The sequence below is a fragment of the Chinchilla lanigera genome, unplaced genomic scaffold, assembly GCF_000276665.1.
Source record: "Chinchilla lanigera isolate Chin_1 unplaced genomic scaffold, ChiLan1.0 scaffold00020, whole genome shotgun sequence".
NCBI classification, from domain to species: Eukaryota; Metazoa; Chordata; class Mammalia; order Rodentia; family Chinchillidae; genus Chinchilla; species Chinchilla lanigera.
The window spans coordinates 7,514,246-7,532,201 of record NW_004955421.1 but is presented as its reverse complement, the minus strand read 5'-3'; positions in this window follow the sequence as shown (position 1 = coordinate 7,532,201).

Sequence of the window (17,956 nt, the reverse complement as noted above, 5' to 3'; positions counted from 1 at the left end):
GCATTAGTCTTCAATCCTTAGCCCATCATTTGCTTTACTCTGGTGGTGCTAAAAGAAAATGGCAGTGATAATAAAAATATATGATTATCCATGGTGTATTATGGTAGTTAAGTTCACTGGTTTACAACTAGTCAGCCAAATGCCACAGATCAAATTTCAGATCTACCCCATTTGCTGTATGACATTATGCAATTTAACTTTCTTGAGCATCAGTTTATTCTAAATTAGTGCATGTTTGTAATACAGAGGAGTGACGTCTGAACATTTTCAAATCCTTTACTTCCCTTCCTTCTATTTTTCTCTCCTATGACCCCCACCTGTCTTTAAGAGTCTACTTTCTAACTTCCTATCATATTTCCTTTATTTTACTCATCCATTTATTTATATTTTAGGTTTCTCATATAAGAGAAAACATGCTATATTTACTTTTCCATATCTGGCTTATTTTACCCAGGAGGATGGTCTTGAGTTCCATCCATTTTTGTGTGGATGACATAATTTCATTTTTCTGTAAGGCTGAATAATATTCCATTGTGTATACACATCACAATTTTGTTATTCATTCATCCATTCATAAGATTGAGGCCAGAATTAGTGTTGTGAACTGCACTATGACAAAACTGAATATACTAAACTGAATATACTGTATCCTATAGTAAGATGTCCTTTATCCTTTGAGGGATATACTCAGGAGAGTTGTAACTGGGTCAAATGATATTTCTACTGTTACATTTTTGAGGACTCTCCACATTGATTTTCATAGTAGTTTTACTAGTTTATATCCTCACCAACAATTTAGGAGGTTTTCTTCTTCCTTGCATTTTTGTCAGAATCCATTTTTGTTTGCTTGCTTTTGCAATTTAATGTTAGCCATTCTGACTGAGGTAAGACAGATTCTCAAAGTTATCTTCATTTCTTTAATGCCTAAACATACTGACCATTTTTATATAATTATTGGACAGAAGTACTACTACTTTTGAGAAGTGCCTATTCAGTTCTTTAGCCCATTTTCCAATTGAGTCATTTTATATGAAGTAAATATTTTTAATTGCTTATGTATTCTTTGTAGTAATCTTCTATCAGAAAAGTAGCAAGGAATACTTTTTCTATTGTGTAGGCTGTCTCTTCACTTTGTTATTTTCTTTGTGGCATAGAAGCTTTTTAGTTCATGTAATCACATTTGTGTAGTTTTAATATTATTTTCAATGGCATTGGAGTTATATTCAGTAAGTCTGTTCCTGTTTCTATGGCTTCAAATATTTCCCCTGTGCTACCTTCCAACAGTTGTCAAGGTTCTGTTTTTATGTCTAGATCTTTGACACATTTGCATTAGTTTTAGTATAAGGTGAGAAGTAGGGATACAGTTACAACTTCCTAAAAATGCATATCCAATTTTTCCAGTACCATTTGTTAAAATGACTGTCACTTTTTTCCTAATGTAATATTTGGCTTGTCAAAAGTCTGATACATATAGGTGCACAAGGGTGGGCTTTATACCTTTTGTTGCATACCATTGTGTACACATCTTTTTATGTAAATACTATGTTGTTTTTATTACTTTGGCTTCGTAGTATAACTTAATATCCAGGACTGTGATATATCCTGCTTTGCTATTTTTGCTCAGGATTGCTTTGGCTATTCTGGTACTTTTCTGATTCCCTACGAATTTTAAGATTTTGTTTTCTAGTTCCATGAGGAATGATTTTGGTATTATTTTAGGAGTTGTACTATATTTATACATCACTTTTCATAGTATTGCCTTTTTCACAATATTAATTCTTTTGATACAACAATGAGGCATATCTTTCCATTTTCTAATATCCACTTCAATTTCTTTCTTCAGTGTTCTATGATTTTCATTAGAGAGTCTTCTATCTTCAGGGTTAGATTTATTTCTAGGTCTGTGGGCTTTTTTATTAAGCCATTGTGAAAGGAATTGTTTTTCTGATTTTTGTCTTTATGGGCTCATTATTGATATACGGGAATGGTACTGTCTTCTGTGTGTTGTTTTTGTAGCCTGCTAGTGTACTGCATTTGTTTATCAGATTTAAATGTCTTCTTGTGGAGTTTTTCTTCTCTGATTTTCTATGCAAAAAACAATATTGCCTGGGAATAATTTATTTCTTTTCCTATTTGAATACTTGTGATTTCTTTCTTTTACCTGATGGCTGTGGCTAATGTTTCAGGTACTATTTTGAACAGGAGTGATGACAGTGGACATTCTTATTTTTTATTTCCTGGTGTTAGGACAAATGCTTTCCCTCATTCACTGTGATGTTGGCTCTGGCTTTGCCCTAAGCAGCTGACATCTGTTTGAGATAAGACCCTTTATACCTATTTTCTTCAGGGTTTTTATCAAATAGGACTTTGAGTTTTGTTGAAGGCTTTTTTTCTGCATCTCTTGAGATGCAATGTGATTTTCCTATCTCTGATTTTGTTCATGTGACGTGTTCTATTTATTGATTTATGTATATTAAAACATCCTTGCACACCAAGAATGAAGCCAACTTGGTCATGGTGCATAGTGTTTTAAATGTGTTGTGGAATTCTCTTTCCAGAAATCTTATTGAGGATTTTTGTATTCATATTCATCAAGGATATTATCGTATAATTTTGTTTTCCTTTTTTCTTTCATTGTTTTGAGTTCTTATCTGGTCACACTAATAGTATAACTAATTTGTATTTTTTTTCTCCCTTTCCCTGCCTTCCTTTCCCCTTCCCCCACCCTAGTTTCTTTTTCCTTTTGAACAATTTCCTCCCATTTCACAATATCTATTGCACATTTTGGACCTTATTTACTCTTTCAGTTTCTCACACCAGAGAGACAATGCAAGGTAAACACATGTGATTCTGATTTATTTCACTTATGTATGGTCTAAAAGTTCATGTCTTTACCGATAAATGTCTCAAGTTTATCATTTTTAGTGGCTAAATAGTACTGTATTGTATAAAAATACCACATTTTTATCCATTCCTTGGCAGATTGGTATTTCAGTTGTTTCCAATATTAACTAGTACAAATTGTGCTGCTATAAACATGGGTGCACATATATCATTGTGGCGTGATGTTTTTAATTCTTTTGAGAAAATACTCAGAAGTGGAATAACTGATTTGAATGGAACTTCTAATTCTAGCTTTTTGAGGAATCTCCAAACTGATTTCCACAGTGGTTGTACCAGTCTGCACTCCCACCAACAGTAGAGAAGGGTTCCTTTTCTCCACAACATTGCCAGCATTTGTTATTGGTTGATTTCTTGATGACAGCTATTCTTTCTTGGGTGATATGTAATCTCAGTGTTGTTTTAATTTGAAATTCTTGAACAACCAATGATGTTGAACATTCTTTCATATATTTATATGCCATTTGTAGTTCTTCTTCTGAAAAGTGGGTATTATTCTCAGATGCCCATTTTTAGGTTGGGTCTTTAAATTTGGGGAGGGTCTGATTTTTTTCAGTTCTTTACATGTTCTAGGTAGAAGTCCTTTGTCTGAGCGATAATTAGCTAAGTAGTGCTTTTCTTAACTGTGAGAGTTTTTCTTTGGTAAAGTCTTACTTGGTCTCATTGCTTGTTAACCACTTAGATTTTTTTACTCCTTCTTGGCTCAATCTTAGCAGGTCATTTATATCTAGGATTTTTTTTTTATTTCTTTACTATTCTCTCATCTATTGAAGTTTTAACTTTTGCAATTAATTTGCAATTATTTGAATTTCAGTGGTTTTTTTTTGTGCTTTCACCTTTTCATCTCTAATTTTGTTAATTTGTGTCTTTTCTCTCTTTCTTTTGGTATGTTTGGCTAAGGACTTATCAATCTTTATCTTTTTAAAGCACTAACTCTTTGATTCATTGCTCCCCCACATTGCTATTTTAATTTTAATTTCACTTATTTCCACCCTGATCTTTAATATTCCTTTCCTTCTATTGGTTTTGGGATTGCTTTTATCTTTGTTTGCTAGGACCGTGTGGTGTACAATTAATGTATCTATTTGGGATCATTGTGTTTTTTTTTTTTTTTTTATGTAGGCACTCATAGCTCTAAACTTCCTTCTTGGAATTGCTTGTAATGTGTTTGACAGAATCTGATATGTTGTGTTATCATCATTTAATTGTAGGAATTTAAAAGTTTTGTTCTTGATTAATTCTGTGACCCATTGATCATTCAAGAATGAATTAGTCAATCACTATGTATTTGCATAGTTTCTATGTTTTCTTTAGCTGTTTATTTCTAGTTTCTTTTTATTGTAATCTAACAGGATACATGAGATTGCTTCAATGCTTTGCATTTATTAAGATTTGCTTTGTGGCTTAACATATGGTCTGTTTTGGAGAAAGTGGCATTGGCTGCCTGAAAAGAATATGTATTCTGTTGTTGGATAAAACACTCTAAAGGTCTGTTAAATCCATTTGATCTATACTGTAGTTTAAGTATAATGTCTCTTTATTGATATTCTGTGTAGATGGCCTGTCTGTTTGTGACAGTGAGTATAGTGTTATCTATCAGTCCTCTCTTGAGAAGCACTATTTATTTTATGAAAGGAGGTGCATCAATGTTTGGTGCATAAATATTTGCAATTGTTACCCCTTATTGATGAATCATTCCCTTTACTAATACAGAGTGACATTTTTTTGTTTCTTCTTAACAGCTTTGGTTTCAAGGAAAATTTGTTGGATCTAAATGTAGATATTATTGCTTGCTGTTGTTTTTTTTAGCTCTCTGGAGTGTCATTTTCCACTGTTTTACTTCAGTTTGTGTGTCTTTTCTGACAAGGTGTGTCTCTTACAGGCAACACATAGATGAGTCTTGTGTTTTTGATATGATATGGCACTTTGCATCTTTTAACTTGAGAGTTAAGACCATTTGTATTAGATGCTATTATTGAAAGGTGTGTTCTAATTCTTGGTGTTTATGTGTGTTTGTGTGTGTTTGCTTTGTTTCTTTTCCTCATTCACCTAACAACTATCCCACTGATGTGGCTTTTTTGTTTTGTGATTGTTGTTGTCCTCATTTTCTATGTTTAGGACATGCTTAAGTATTTTCTGCAGTGCTCACTCCATGATCATAAACGTGTTTAGTTTATTTGTATCATACAAAGACTTTATTTCTCACTTGACTTTGAAGAATGGCCTTATAAGATACAGTAATCTAGGTTGGTAATTATTTTCTTTCAGTGTTAAAAAAGAATTCATCCCAAGCCTTCCTGGGCTTTATGGTTGCTGTTGAGATATCTGTTACTCTCTCCAATAACTTTTAATATTCTTTCTTTGTTATGAGTTTATGATATTTTGATGTGAGGTGTCCAGGGAGGTTAAAAGACCAAAGAACAACCCTTGGTGGGAGGGTACCTGGCAAAACAGGTAAGATATTATGGAAGTCAAGGAATAACTAACACTGCTTGTATCCTTCCCACTCTTTCACTTTCAGTTGTGTATGTCTTTTCTGACAAGATGTGTCTCTTACAGGAAACCTATCCATGAGGCTTGCTAAAAACCAAAAGCAAGCAGTACATTGACATACACACACTCACATACTAAAAGAGAAAGAAAGGAAAAAGAAAGTTTTAGTGGTAATATTGATATACAAGTAAAGACAGGGTAGCAAGTGGAGTTTTGAGAAGATATGAGGGGAGAAGGAATGAAAGAAGAGATGCAGCAGGAATGTAAATGGAAAGTGAGAGAACATATAGGGAGATTGAATACAATTAATGAACTAACAGAAACACAAAGTTAGCAAACCCTATGAAACTACTCTCAGTGTGCGTAAACACAATGAAAAATGGTACAACCCTATAGTATCAATAGCAATACTCAGCACTCATACACAGATAAAAACATACATAGATCCCTCTGACACATACAAAAAAAAATTAACAACAAAGGAAGTAAACAAAACTAGGTTCAATATTCTCTCTATGGTAATATTTGTGTTTAAATGGAGTTAATTCTTGAATGCTGCCTGATAAAAGGAGTAGAGGGTATGAAAATCTTTTTAACTTTTAGTCCAGAATTCTCCTCTACCTCTGTCAAAGTAGCAAAGTAGCATTTAGAGCATGCAGGAGGCTGAACTCTGCCCTCTGTGGTTGTGGATGGGTACCCTGGTTGGTCTGCCAGTGGTCTGCTAGTTTTGTAAAAGTCAAAGTATAAGGATTAGCTCCCACCTGCTGACACAGTCTCTTCTATACCTGGGAATGAGGGCACCAGAAAATTCAATCTGTCCACTGAATCTGTCCCTCATGTAGTCTGTCAGTAGGTCCAGAGTGTAGACCAGGTCCCATTAGTTTTCAGACTGTGCTTTTGGAGGGTGACTTTGACCAGGTTAGAGAGGGGATTTAGGGGTTATAGGTATCCAGCCTCCCACTGGTCCCTGTCCCCGGATTCAGACACTTCCCCCTGCATAACCGCATGTGGCTGAACTCATTGCCTGCCATTACATTCATACCACTGCTGTTTCACGTTCTCCACCCCGCTGATATATTTTCCAAACCGGAGTTAAGTCTCCATTTACCTGGAGACTGATGTCTTTCTGCTAATCTTACAATTTTAACTTTGTCATATCACAGTCACCCTTTTTGTGGGTTTATATTGTCAGGGCAGATTTCTATGCTATCCCTGTAGCATGGTAGCTCTTATGTCCTGGATTTATAGAATGTGTGGGGATTTTCTGTGCCTCTGCAGAAGGAGTTACACAAGATGGCTTTGTGCCCAAATCTGAGCATCAATTTTCATGTATGCAAATTGAGATTAATAATAAAACCTAAATGTTGAGAGACTGAAATGAGAGAATTCAGATAATATAACATTCAGGGTAGTATTGAGTACATAGTAAGTGTTCAAAAAATAGTAACTACCGTTATTAGGGTTATCATATATGAAAAAGCCAGACATGTAGTTTTCACCTGCCCAAAAACTTTTTCTCCACAGTAGTAAACATTGTGCTTTATTTAATTAATCACTTTCCCCATTCCAATTTTTCTTCTTGGTGCTGAGAACCCGAGATTTTGTTTAACTCCCTAGGCAAACACTTTTATCACTGTGCACAGTCCCTGCTACCCCTTCCATGTTTTCTTAACAGAGTTGTCAGACAAGCTATCTTTTCTTCTTTGACTAAGAAGTATTTGGCCACAAAAATTTGCTCACGATCATCCTGAAAGAAATTGCAGCTTAGACACAAAAATCATTAGGAAAAGAGTACTTCAAGACAATCTTGAAGAACTTGTCCATAACTTATCCTGTCCAGCATCTTGATAAAAGCTTTAGCTCTATTTTTCCTTACATTCAGTGAGTTACCCCATTGTCCTTTATGTGCTTGTTGGTATTTTCAAGAGACTTGGGGTTTCTTTTTGATATTTTCTTAAGGACTTATTTATTTAACATTTTAGTGTATATCATTTGACTTTAACCTCTTTATAGTTTTTCAATGTTTAAGAAATTTATAGGTGTAGTTTTATTTCCTACCCTTTCATTTAATATTATTAAGTATGTTTTTATTGTAATATTAGAATGATTTTTCTTATATCAATTTTAGTGATATATGCTAGTGCACCATATAGTTTTATTACACTTTAATTATTTTACTGTTTTGGACATTTTGTATGCTGTGAATTTTTGTTATTGTAAGTAAAGTGTGGAAATGTTTGATAACATTGCATCAAGTAGACAAACATAAATACTCTTCCCTAAGCACAGACCAAATCAAGCCAGAATAAATAAAATTAGTGATCCCTCAGTCTCACAGTAAATAGTCCTCTGAATGTCACAGACTTTATCATATTCCCTTCAGTTTGACCCATGTCTGCTTTCTGTGTAGTCTGACTAAATCAAGAACATAGAAAGATACTTGATATTTAAAAAAAACCCTACAGTGATGTAAAATTTCATTAGCCAATATTGTATACTGAAATGTCTTAACAGTTTTAGAAATGTCTAATTCTGAAAAATTTTTATGCTACTCTAGAAAAGGTGGACTCTTTAACTGAACCAAATCTACCTGTACATCTAGCTGGTGCTGTTACACTAAATTGAATGATAGGACTACAGTGGTTGCAAGAGTGAGTCTCATGAAGAGATTTTGCTGTGAGATACTTAGGAAGCTTTGATTCCAAACAAAAGTAATCTTTTAATCATCCTGTATGAAGGTTTTGCTGTATCTCCTTTATGCTTCAGATTATATTTTTATTCACATCTTTATAAATCAGATTTCAGAAAGACCTATTTGTCTGTTATCTACCTATCTATCTATCTATCTATCTATCTATCTATCTATCTATCATCTATCTACCTAGCTACCTATTTCAAAGGATTCAAAATTCTAGGTGGATTATTATGCGTATGAAATTGCAGAAACTTGTTTGTGTAGTACACTAGTTTTGTAAAAGTCAAAGTATAAGTTTCTGTTTTCAGTGAAAGAAATATTTTAAGTTTACTACTGTTTAAGATTTCTTAAAAAGTTCTAGAAATGTTAATAATACATTTTATTAACACAGTGAAAGCAGACTTGAGTATAATTCTGGTAATCAGTATATTTACTTGGTATCATAAATTCATTTTAGTATTACTTAAATTCAAATTAACTTCATTATCTTTCATTTGAAAAACAATAGCACTTTTATGTTCTAAGGTAGTATAATGAGATGAAATGAATCCAATTTGATTTGGTGATTAGATTTTCCAAAGCCAGGACTATTTTTCTTGGCTGTGTTATCCCCGCTGTCTCCTCCTTTAGAGGTTGATATTTTTCTTTGATTCCGGAAACATAATATCCATAAAAATGTTTGCTAAGTGTAGCTAATTTCAACAGAATAACAATGACATGACGTCATTTTTCTAGTTTCAAACTTCTCTGTAATCATTACAAGGGAATGTTGAACCCTGATACACTTACCTAAGATGGTCAAAATGTTTTCAGCATAAAATGACTTAGGAATTGTTATGGACTCTATGTAAAATCTTAGTTCAAATTTACCTAATTAAAAATTAAATATGATAAATCATTTGTTACCTCAGGTAAACTCAGTTTATTTTAACATTAATGACATAGTTGTATGAGAAGTAAAACAATATTCTAAAGCAGGAAGAAAAAGTGAGAAGAGTGCCATTGTTTTATATTTTTGTGACTCTTATAGCTGGATTCATATGTTTCTGCATTCAGTATTTTTTTTTTTTTTGGTACCAGGAATCGAATTCAGGACCTTGTGCTTACTAGGCAAGTGCTTGTACCACTAAGCTATATCCCCAGCCCTTAGTTTGTTTCTATATGCTAATTTTATTGAAGTATATGAGGAAAATCTAACCTCACATACATAGTTGGGCAAGGAGAGATGAGTATTTCAATATTTTATTTTATTTTAAAGAGAATAGTTAAAAAAAAGAATGGTAGCATAATACAAACAAAACAAATCAAGGACATTAAAAATGTACGGGGTTTCAAACCAAATGATAGGGATTAACAGTTGTTGTTATATTACATATTGTTATCTTCAACAAACTTGCTCAGATTACCAGTTGTAAGAATAGAAGATTGATCAAACAATTAAAGGGAATAAGAGAATAATAATTTAAAAGAACATTAGAGACAATGCATAGTTTCACTAGACAGGGTTGTAGGAATTCACCAATGGTTATTATATTGCGAACTGTTTTCTTCACATAAGTTCTGATTACCAGATATAAGTATGCAAAATATATTTAAAAAATTTTAATCACTAACCGTTCCCCCTAAATAAACCACCAGACATCAGCAGTACAGTTATGCCAGCTATCCTTTATACATATAAAATGCCTTACTCCTTTCTTTTTCTTCTATCCCTCATCCCACTTGTTCCTTCCTTTGATCAATTTCTTTCTCTTTCATCTTATCTATTGTACATTTTATGTGGTATTTTTATGCAATGGAATATTACTCAGCTCTAAAAAAGATAAACTCAAGGCTTTTATAGGTAAATGGATGCAAGTAGAGACCATACTCATAAGTGAAATAAATTGGACCCATATGTGCAAACACCATATTGTCTCCCTACAGTATCTCAATAATTCAGAGATAGATAACTGGATAATCTTTTTTGATACTTTAGTAAAATTTGACTTGTGATACTCTCTGTCTCTGTCTCTCTCTTTCTTTTTCCCTCCCTCTCTTCATTCTGCTCTCCCTCTCTCCCTTTTATAATATCTAAATATGGAGTACAATAGTACTTAATCATACCATAACATGCTAGTATTTAATTAAACTATTTTACAGGGAGATGCCCTACATTCAGGTTTTATTGTCTTAAACTGTTAACGGTTTGTAAAAAGTATATCCTTATATATGTGTATTTAAACTGTGGTGTGTGTGTGCATAGAAAGACAGAAAATAGCACACAAATGCAAGAAAGAGTAAGCAAAGATGATGGAGAGAAAAAGAGAATGAAAGAGACGGGTGAACAGTCAGAGCATGCAGCAAGGGATGCCTAAATAGAAATGCGACCAGCAAAGAGGTAAACCATTCTATTATTTTCAGACCCATTCAGACACATAGTTTGCTTTATCTTCATTCCTATTAAAGGTGGAGGATTGAGACAAACTCTTACACATGGCAGTTTTCTTGGAAATATGATCCTCTGGAAGTAAAATGCTCAGGAAAGAAGGCAAAGGCAATAAAGCTTATGTCTGACATTTTCAATGACCTCCTACTCCTTTTTTTCAGAGAGAGTGGTGCTCAGTCTTGCAGGGTCCCCTGAGGATTCTTAGAAGAGTCCACTAAGTAGAAAAAAAAATTTATTTATTGACTCCAGTACTCCATTGCTTAAGAGTACCCCCATAGGGAGGGACTGCTTTATGTGCATACCATTTTTATGTTAAATGTGGGTGACTGAAGTCTCTACCTGAGTCCCATATTATAGCAGTGTAGATATCTAGGCAGAGAAAAGAAGAGATATGACAGGCAGGTAGAAAAACATGGGCCCACAGCTTTTGTTAGGATCACCTAATGAAGCCTATATTTTCTTGCTGTTTTTGGACCCAAGTTTTTGGACCTGTAAAGCTAAGACTGAATCTCTGACAATAATACAGTATATGTGAAACTGGTTGGGAAAGAATAAGGTCTGTTGACATGAGTTGTGCGGGAGATTGCCCATGCCCTATCCTAAAGCTTTCTGAGCTTACAGACCAAGCTGCTGTGTTACAACTATTACAGCCTTGGAGGAGACTAAATTTGGTTGCGTACATGGAAAGAAATAAACAAGAGAAGAATTCTTCCAAAGCAACTAGCTAATAATATATTCATAGTTAGAAACTGCTTGATGGGCTGATAAAACTCTCATTTTCTAAATATGCATGGAGTGCTAGTACTTATGATGCACTGAGTCTACCTTGTATGTCTTCTGTTGATAGCACAGATTTGGGGCACAGTTGAATTCTCTCCAGTATATACTAGATATTACTGTTTGCCTTCAACAGCACAGCCCCTAGTTTAGGAAAGTTAAAATGCCCATACTTTGAACCAATAGTCCTAGTTTAGGAATTTATTCTAAGAAATTATTCAGAAATCAGTTCATAAATTTATGTATGAGGACAAATTATTTCAAGGCAATTCATAATCAGAACAATTTGAAAATAATCTGTGTTCCCCAAAATAGTAAAATTTTAGATAATTTATGGTAAATGATAGGATGAGATATTTTGCAGACACTAAAATGGTATTTACAAGATATGGAAATTCTCCTAATGTACGTGACCTGATGAAAATGCAGGATATAAAAGTATTTATTTAAGAAAACAATTGTGCTGAAAAAATGGTCACAGAAATGAGAAACAAGAAGATATGCAAAATTTAATCCTGCATACTTTACAGATGATTTGTGTTTTACATTATGCTTGCTAATATTTTTATTATTTTTATTATGAATATTTCAGACATTAATATTCAAAAAAATTATGTTAACAAAACACATGAGGGAAATACTAAAAAGAGAATGGCAGTCCTCAAGCCATTACACTGAGAGATCAGATGCTATTTAGCAGACATTAAATATTTACCATGTCACTCTCATTTTCCTTGACTTCTTATTGTCACCCATGGCAGGTTTAAATGTTCAGATTTTTTTCCTTCCACCAGAATGCATTGTAGTAGAGGTATTCAAAACAATCAGTTCTTGATTTTGAAAGTCTGCCTAGTCTTTTTCGTCCTGCGTAAGACAGGTCCTGTTACCATTTCTGCACTTGTATGCTCCAACCTGAACTTCTGCCTTCGTAATAGTCAAGATGAAGTTCTGGATTCTGCAGCAGAGACTTCTTTCAAGGCCTGTTTGGTGTTGCTGCTCTCATCTGAGTTTCGGGTAGGAAACAGGGTGCATTGAACAAGTAACAGAGACAGAAGGAACAGGCCTCGATGCTAAGTGGATGTGGTCTTTCTTCTGTGCTGATCATTTTCCATGCTGCCCTGTGCAGGGTTGTTGTCCAGTCATCCCCTAGAAACAGCTAGAAAGACACCAGATCCAACCAATAACTGAAAAGAACTCGATATTTTTCCTCCGTAACCTAAAAATTCAATATATAAATTTCTGCTCTTCCATCTGTGCCCTGCCTACCTCTCCGGGAGCACTCCATGTTCTCTCTTGGCCCTTTCCCTCTTTCCTTTATTACTCTTTGTGCCACTGGGCCTGGTTTCCTAATTCTGCTGCCATCTTCTGTACTACGGAATGCTCCATACTTGCCATTGTTCCATAAAAGCAATTTGTTGAGGTCCTACAATTCTTCAGCATAGGCCTATAAAACAAAGCCCTCTGTTGCTAAAATTAATCACTTCTTCTACAATATATCCCTGGAGTATAGGGTGGAAAATTAGTACAGCACTGGATAGCTCAGTTCTTATAGAGAATCAAAATGCCTTTTCACTTAAATCAGAACCTCAGCTTCAGTAGTCCCCTACCTTTTGAATAAACTGTAGTTAATGTTTATTTGAGCTGCATAACCAGAATTTATTTTTATTAACTTTCAATTATGTATGTTTCTCCACAAATGTTGTAGGCTAGTTTTCTAAAAACAACCTCTGTAAGAAAATTTGATATTGAATAATTAAAACACACGTAGATAATTGTATATAAATTGGGGAATCAAATTTGGAAACAAATCTATAATGTGAAAAAAAAATATTTTTTCACTGACACTCACCAGATAAGAAAGACACATATTAAAAAGGCAATATTATTTGATATTAGTAGTAGTGGATGCTGTTATTAATTTATACTTATCTCTATAATGCTAAAACCTTCAAAACCTTTGAGGATTATTCAAATGTTCAAGATGTGTTGTTAGGAACAAATGTTCCTAACATGTGTTGTTAGGAACTTTTTCTTCTTGGGTATATAAACCAGAAACTGGTTATTTTCCAACACTTTACTCTTAATTGGGACATATTAAATACCTTGGGAGGTACTATGAAAAAGAGAATATACAGCGTCTATTTAAAGGTGAATAATCTGAAAGGATGTAGGGATTCTTTGAAATATTAATTCATTGTCATGTGACATTTCACGTAAGACCATTAGCATATAATGCATGGATGATCTCTTCAGATTGTTCTAGTTACCTATATCTCTTTTACGGCTTCAATAATATTCTACTTAGTAGTGCAGCTGTTGGTCTTTTTTATTCCTCTCACTAGATGATAAGATTTTGAAAGTCAAAACTGAGACTGGGGGCTGGGGATTTAGCTCAGCGGCAAAAGCGCCTGCCTGGCAAGTGCAACGTCGTGAGTTCGGTTCCCGGTACCGGAGAAAAACCAAAAAAAACAAAAACAAAAACAAAAACAAAACAAAACTGAGACTGAGTCACAGCTCTTAGGCCTCAACCGTACATGCCTCTTGCATTTATAAACAGCATTTCAAGGAAGGGATAGAAACGTTTGTGTTCACTGAGGAATAAACACTCTATAGGTGGATCTGATTTTATCTTCAGGAATTTCATAATCACTTAAGTGGGCATAAACCACTACAAGTCTCCAGGCCTCTCAAAATACACGGGGAAACTGAAATCCTTACAGCAGTCAGTGTAGCAAAGTAAATGTAATCATGGTCACACCCAGGTCTATACTAGCCCATGTGAAAATTTGTTTGAATTATAAAATCAGTCCCTTTCTCTGGCAAGATGGAATTTCTCTCCAGGGTGTTTGCACTATGACCCAGATGTAGTCTGCATTTCAACTCCCATCTACTCAATTACTTGGCTGATCACATGCAACCTACACAATCATATATGTGTCCCTGATTATTGCTCACCACGTTGTACAGTACAGATTATATCAAGGATCCAGGACTATAATACTTTTCCTCCAAGTGTTGCACTATTTTTGACTGGTGGTACCAGTGAACACTGCTAAACTGTATGAGCCCAAGTGTAAATTAAAGGACATTTTTAAGGCAGTTGGAGAATCTAAAGAATTCCATGTAGGTTGTACTTTTCAAATCACATTAGGAAAATTTTTGGCAGAATTCTGTTACATAATTTTATAGGTAGTTTATGGTTCTTATTATTCACAAACCCCTATGTTATTGAGAATAGTCTTTTTTATTTTAGAGAGAATAGAAAAGCAATGACAAAGTAATAACAACATAGACAAAAACAAAACAAAGGAAAAACAATAAATATAATACAGGGTTTCAAAACAAAATGATAGAAATTAATAGTGGTTGTTATATTACATATTGTAATCTTCAGTGAAGTTGCTCAGATTACCACATGTAAGAATGCAATATTGATGAAACAATTAAAGAAAATAAAAAAATTAAAAAATTAGAAGTGATACAGAGCTTCACTAAATAAGATGGTAGAAGTATTTAACTATACCTGGGTTATCCAAGAGTTTTCCACATGCCATCATTGGGTTTGAACACATCTCTGTCAGTGTGGGACCTTTCTGTGGTACGTCCTAAATTATCAAAAAACATTCTCTACTTTTATACTCCAAACTGGACAAAATGATCACAGATGCTGCTTGCTGTTCTCAGACAGGAATGATAAGATTATCATTCAGTTATGGAAAATAGTTATGCTAGAGGAAGTTTGTAATCATTGTGTTCTGCCACCAAGTACTTCACTAATAAAAATGATTTGTAAAAAAGGCAAGTAAAATTTCTATCTCAGTGTTTGACATATAGTAAAAAATAACGAAAAGGATGGAGGTTTTTTTTAATCAAAGTAATTGAGCATTTCAACACCTTTGTCCCAGCAAAAGGGATCCACATTTTATTTGAATATATAGTCAAACACAGTTTATAAGGCAATTACGACAGTCCCAGGGTACCCATAAATCTTGCATATCTACTGATTGAGAAAAAGGAGGATTAATACTTTCCTTTATCCTCAAGGCTTTGTAAAGGATTACAGGACAAAGCGCCTGATGCATCTTCATGTTTTCACTCATGTTTATATATAATTTAGTTATTGAGTTTTGTATTTTTCAAACAATTTTTCCCAATTATCTTGCACATCAATCACATAATAAGTTATTGGGGGAATAATGAAACTTCATTGTCATTTTGTAAGTTCAGGTAATTGTTCTCTCTCCTGGGTTATAGAAATGATTTTTTAAAATTTATGTAACTCACTCTCTCCTCCCTTGCCCTAATTTAGAATGAAAAAGATAATGCTTTTTTAAAAACTTGGTTGCTTATGAGGTTGATTCAAATTTTTTATACAACATAGAAGATACCTAACTTGTAAGTTCTAAAAACCCTAATTCCTTTGCCTACTAGTTGTGGGGAACTTGGTAACAGGAATGTGTGTCAGTCCTCTATGCCTATTATAAGTACTGATAAATAGATATAACCTGTTACCTGCAGTGTGCCTGATTGATTCCAGGGTTATATATTCAGGCTTCAAAAGGACTCAGTTTGTATGGAATTAAGAGGATGGAAGCGGAAGGATAATCTCATACCAACATTCCCCTGCTCTCTGTAGTACAACTACAACAGCTACATTGAGAGTTATGGTGTATACCCCTCAAGAGAGCATACCCCATAGTTCACTCAAACAGTTTCAGTGACATGGCAGATCAAAATCACTCAGTGGGGTTTAGTCTTTTTGAAGACATATTACTGTCATATTCATATCAAATGATCTGAACAAGATTAATGTTATTCAAGTCCTCACCTAGAAATTAATCAGTTCACTATTATTTTAGTATTAACAAGACACTGTAATGGAATAATTTGACAAAGAGTATTCACAGTAAATTGAGAAGAGAGGCACAGATGTCAAAAGCTAATTAACGGTGGACAAATTCTGTAGAGAATTAGGAATTGAATTTTATAATTAAAGTTTGTTTTTGGAAACTCTCTTTGAATTGCTTTATCTGGTCCTGGCCTCTGTTTTTTTAGGGAGCTCCCCAAATCCAGGTAAAACGTGTTGTCTACCTTGACATTCATCTTTTAAAAGAAAGCAGTTCAGAATCAAGTTAGAAGCAATCATGATCATCATAAAGAATAACAGTTATTGAACTATTACAATGTTACATGAATTGTGCTTAGAATTTGATGACATAGTTAAGGAAAATAAAATATACAAAGCTAAGTTGTTTAGAGTCAACCTACTTTGGCAATGAGTGGTTTGTTTCTTGCATAACTAAAACTATCTTCTCAGTGCTGTTTCGGCACAGTTTTCCTACATCCTGATGTGTCTCTTCTTCAGAAAAAAACAAACTCAACTTTCTCAAGTGAAATAAACAGTAATCCAGCAAGCTTAAGGATAGAGTTATATATTCACTGGAAGTATTGCTCAGTTATAAGATTTTCCTGGGTTCTTTTTATCATTTTCCAACTTTTTGCTATTTCGAGCATATTTTATTTGCCACACTTAATATGGTTTCTGTTTAGGAGGAGAGAATTTTGATTTGGCTAGTCTCATGTATTGTGGACAGGAAGGAAGAACCAAGTATTCATATTTTCACATCCATGTGTTAGAATAACAAGTATTGAAACCTGCATGCCTACAACCATTATTAATATTTCTAGAAATTGGAGGTACTCATAGAAGGAAATGGCTTCACCTGCCTAAAACCTGTGCTAATTTGGATATTCCCAGTACAGCTTTGTTGGATATCTTGATGTGATATCTTTAGCATTAGTATAACTCTAACTAAATTACTATCTTGTTTTCCACTGAGCTACTGTTCTTCACGTTGGAATATTTCTTGGAAATTTTGGCTCATACTCTGTTGTGACAAAATTTTGGAGGAAGCCAATATTAATAAATTGGAATTAGCTTGGAAGTAAAATCTATTTTCCACACTTGCTCTCTGGCCATTCTGCATGAAGCATATATGCTCATAATTTTTATGTCAGCTTATCGAATATGTATTTTTCTCATCCAAATTTAGATTTTCTCCGTGGGCTACTTTGAAGCTGTCGGGGGCTCGTCCTGGAACATCATTAAACAACTGAGTGGAAAGGCTCCAGAAAATTCAAACAGTATGAAAATGGCAAGGAATCAAAGAAGCAAAATTCAAAGTAAAATGTACTTTAAATTTACTAGAAGTTCTTTAAAAAACCATTGTATGTACGAAAATGTCTTTGAAGTGGATCAGAGATCACTTCCTTCCCAGTGGCAGACAAAGGTGTGGAAAGCATACACAGTTTTTAGAAACCATTTGAAGAGATTTGGATTCATTTAAAGCAAGTACATCAACAAGAATAAGGAATATTAGAAATGAATTACTTACTTTCAGATGAGATAGTAGTGATTTTCATGGAAACTGAGGAATTTGGGGCTGGGGATTTAGCTCAGTGGCACAGCACCTGTCTAGCAAGCACAAGGTCATGAGTTTGATTCCTGGTACCAGAAAAAAATGAAAAAACAAAAAAACAAAACAGAAACAGGAATTTAACTTGTAAGAACCTAAAATCCAAATTTTCTTGAACTTCTAATAGTCTTAATATTCAAATTTGAGGTCTTTTATGGTAGTATGTTAGAGTAACTTAGAATAATT